Genomic DNA, 4,729 nt, shown 5'->3' with positions numbered 1-4,729 from the left:
TAGAGTGTGAATTCTTATTAATATCAATCAAAAACGTTTTCTTTAACCGAACAAGGTGTCATCTGTCCACTAATTCTTGCTCTATTATTCTCGTTTGTAGCTCCTTTTCATTTCACTTGTATAGTTGACTTTCAACATGGGTAGGAGTAGAACAGAAATAAGATTTGGACATTTATTAATTAAATCATTCACTTGATAAACATCTAATAAACCAGGCACTATGCTTGGTTCTGTGGATACCTGCCATGAGTTTCTTAGGCTGGGGCACATGCTTTCCTGAATTTTTCTTCAGAGATATATCATTAATATGAGTTTTATTTGCAATGAGCTATTGAATTAATGTGTAAAAGATGTTATACAAGATGACTCTAATATTTCCAACACACCCAGGGAGTGTATTAGGCATTTCTTTCCAAAAGGGAAGTGTTTTGTCTTCATTTGGCCAAAATATGAAAAGGAGCTCCTAACTCATACTGAGTAGGTGTTGGGAAACCTAAATTTGGATCCTAAATTTCAAGAAAAATTGAATAAATTCTGTTCTTACATCTTTACACATGCAAAGACCGAGACCCTCAGGGAAGAAGTCGAGGTCACTGGGAATCATGAATCTCCTGTTCTGATATCATATTTCTCTGTGGCCTAATATGTGTTCAATATTTAATTGTAATACATTTTCTTCAGTAATTTTGTTTTATTCTATATAGAAGAATTTGTTTATATAGATTCATACCTCAAAGAGAAATGTGTGTTTTCATGTCAGGGGACTTACAAATTCTTTTTAAAAACCTCAAACACTGTCATGGGTGTTATGGGTTCCAACATGTGTGAAGAAACCTTCCATTGATGAAAAAGCACCATTGCGTATAAAAACAGAATACACTGTCTTCTCAGGGGAAACCCTATAAGTTTTTCCCAAGGAGGCTACCTGGGAGTTTAAGCAGTCCATAATAAATATTAGCTTATGAATCTCTGAAAATCCATTAAAAGCTTAAGAATTAGGAATAAATATCTGGATCACCCTCCTTCATCTGTTTAACTATGCATCTTATTTTTCTTTTAATTTGAGATGATGTGAAATAATTTTTCCTGGACAACCTGATTATGAAGGTGGGTATTTTAAATTTTTTAATATTATGGCCTAGAGAACAATAGAATAAGAAGTAAATGTGAACACGTAAGTGCTGATGGTAAAAGTAATTACGGATGTGAGTTTTTCTTAGTTCTTTTGGGCTGCTATAAGAAAATACCATAAACTGGATAGCTCAGAAGCAACAGAAAAGTATTTCTCTGGAGGGTGGAAGTCTAAGATCAGGGTGCCAGTGTGGTCTGGTTTTGGTGAGGACCTTCTTCCAGATTGCAGAGTACAGACTTCTTGCTGTGTCCTTACATGGTGGAAGGAATAAGCTGGCTCTCTGGTCTGGGTCTCTTTTATCAGGGCACTAATGAAGAGTAGGGCCTTAAGGCATAATGAAATTATTCAAAACCAATTTGTACTTGAGGTAATTTGTGACTTAGTATTGAGATTGCAATGGGTGCTAAAACGTTCCAAAGACCATACAGTAGTGTTTCTTATTACGCTTCTCCTGTCTGGTGTTGAGGGAAACACTGAACTAGATTATTTCTAGACATAAAATCAAAAGAAAACCTATTTTACTCAGTTTTATCTTACTCTTCTCAGGGAAGCATATAACTTTCTAGTGCTTGGATAGTTATATCTACAAAATACCCTAAATATACCTGAAGATCCACTTTTTTGGTAACTGCCTGATCCCTCATTTTCCTTCCCCCATCATATCATTATCTTTATTCTGACACTTATTTACTATACTACTTTAAGTTAATGAATTGTTTTGTTTTAATGATTTGCATTTAGGTGAGTGAATATGTGATAAAAAATGGTTTATTAATTAGTGACAAGTTCTTTAAATTATATTTAGATATTGTTCAGTCTTTAGAGCTTCTATTAAAAAATAGCTAATTCTATTTATAGAGTGTGAATTCTTATTAATATCAATCAAAAATTTTTGGTAACTGCCTGATCCCTCATTTTCCTTCCCCCATCATATCATTATCTTTATTCTGACACTTATTTACTATACTACTTTAAGTTAATGAATTGTTTTGTTTTAATGATTTGCATGTAGGTGAGTGAATATGTGATAAAAAATGGTTTATTAATTAGTGACAAGTTCTTTAAATTATATTTAGATATTGTTCAGTCTTTAGTGCTTCTATTAAAAAATAGCTAATTCTATTTGTAGAGTGTGAATTCTTATTAATATCAATCAAAAATGTTTTCTTTAACCGAACAAGGTGTCATCTGTCCACTAATTCTTGCTCTATTATTCTCGTTTGTAGCTCCTTTTCATTTCACTTGTATAGTTGACTTTCAACATGGGTAGGAGTAGAACAGAAATAAGATTTGGACATTTATTAATTAAATCATTCACTTGATAAACATCTAATAAACCAGGCACTATGCTTGGTTCTGTGGATACCTGCCATGAGTTTCTTAGGCTGGGGCACATGCTTTCCTGAATTTTTCTTCAGAGATATATCATTAGAATTAAATCATTCACTTGATAAACATCTAATAAACCAGGCACTATGCTTGGTTCTGTGGATATCTGCCATGAGTTTCTTTAGCTGGGGCACATGCTTCCCTGAATTTTTCTTCAGAGATATATCATTAATATGAGTTTTATTTGCAATGAGCTATTGAATTAATGTGTAAAAGATGTTATACAAGATGACTCTAATATTTCCAACACACCCAGGGAGTGTATTAGGCATTTCTTTCCAAAAGGGAAGTGTTTTGTCTTCATTTGGCCAAAATATGAAAAGGAGCTCCTAACTCATACTGAGTAGGTGTTGGGAAACCTAAATTTGGATCCTAAATTTCAAGAAAAATTGAATAAATTCTGTTCTTACATCTTTACACATGCAAAGACCGACACCCTCAGGGAAGAAGTCGAGGTCACTGGGAATCATGAATCTCCTGTTCTGATATCATATTTCTCTGTGGCCTAATATGTGTTCAATATTTAATTGTAATACATTTTCTTCAGTAATTTTGTTTTATTCTATATAGAAGAATTTGTTTATATAGATTCATACCTCAAAGAGAAATGTGTGTTTTCATGTCAGGGGACTTACAAATTCTTTTTAAAAACCTCAAACACTGTCATGGGTGTTATGGGTTCCAACATGTGTGAAGAAACCTTCCATTGATGAAAAAGCACCATTGCGTATAAAAACAGAATACACTGTCTTCTCAGGGGAAACCCTATAAGTTTTTCCCAAGGAGGCTACCTGGGAGTTTAAGCAGTCCATAATAAATATTAGCTTATGAATCTCTGAAAATCCATTAAAAGCTTAAGAATTAGGAATAAATATCTGGATCACCCTCCTTCATCTGTTTAACTATGCATCTTATTTTTCTTTTAATTTGAGATGATGTGAAATAATTTTTCCTGGACAACCTGATTATGAAGGTGGGTATTTTAAATTTTTTAATATTATGGCCTAGAGAACAATAGAATAAGAAGTAAATGTGAACACGTAAGTGCTGATGGTAAAAGTAATTACGGATGTGAGTTTTTCTTAGTTCTTTTGGGCTGCTATAAGAAAATACCATAAACTGGATAGCTCAGAAGCAACAGAAAAGTATTTCTCTGGAGGGTGGAAGTCTAAGATCAGGGTGCCAGTGTGGTCTGGTTTTGGTGAGGACCTTCTTCCAGATTGCAGAGTACAGACTTCTTGCTGTGTCCTTACATGGTGGAAGGAATAAGCTGGCTCTCTGGTCTGGGTCTCTTTTATCAGGGCACTAATCCATAAGGGCAAGGAGCCCTCATGACCTAATCACCTTCCAAAGTTCCCACCTCCTAATTCCATCACCCTAGACATCAGAATTTCAACATGTAAATTTTGGAGGTACATAACATTCAGTTCATTGCAAGAGGTGTTTGTAGTTGTAAAACTGTAATCTCAGAAACTTGGATCCTATTGACTGAGAACGTCATCATATTAATCCCTGTTTTCTGCCTCACTCAGGGTTGGGGACTCTGGTGGTGACCTGTGTGGATGCCATCAACAATGGAGCTGTACCCTTGTTTGGAGAAGGCAGTGACAACTCCGGCCCAATGTGAGAACTCAGCAGCTGTGCAGAAGGCAGCCGGCCTCTACAGTGAGAGATGGTCCAGTGCTTGAGGCTCCCCACAGACACGCTCCAGGAGCTGCTGGACGTGCACATGGCCTGTGGGAGGGAAGCCCTTGCAGTGTTCATGGAGCTCTCCTTCAAGGATGACAAGTGAGAGTTCCAGAGGAAACTCATGGTACAGTTTTCTCGGTACTTCTGCTGTTTGATAGTGGCCCTTTGGAATGATGTCTAGAGTTTTAATGTTACTCCCATGGCTCATCTCCTATTCATGGGAAAGTAGTCTGGATTCTCATGAGAGAGCAAATTCGATTCTAGAGGACTTCTTTTACTTTTTTTACTCCAAAGCTTGGGAAATTTATTCAAGATCTGTCTGATATTTTGAGCAAAATCAGCATCAGCCCCTCCTGTAGTGCATAGTGGCATGGTTCCAGAACTCTCCTGACTCATTTCATGACTGGTCACCTTCCCTGACCATGCACTCCCATTCCTAGAAACTTGCATTTCCTGAATAGAATCCCTTAACAGATTGTTCTTTATATTTATTTTATTTTCAGTTGTATTATTGTGTTA

At 35.9% G+C, this 4,729-nt stretch overlaps 1 pseudogene; it reads left to right on the top strand.

The window, feature by feature from the left end:
* LOC103606084 overlaps nucleotides 1–4,391 on the top strand; it is an 11,886-nt pseudogene extending 7,495 nt beyond the window's left edge.
* The last annotated feature ends 338 nt before the right edge of the window (nucleotides 4,392–4,729 follow it).

This window comes from Galeopterus variegatus, unplaced genomic scaffold, assembly GCF_000696425.1.
Source record: "Galeopterus variegatus unplaced genomic scaffold, G_variegatus-3.0.2 Scaffold6276, whole genome shotgun sequence".
NCBI lineage: Eukaryota > Metazoa > Chordata > Mammalia > Dermoptera > Cynocephalidae > Galeopterus > Galeopterus variegatus.
Note: the sequence above shows the minus strand (reverse complement) of the source record. Positions and strands in the feature narration are given on the sequence as shown.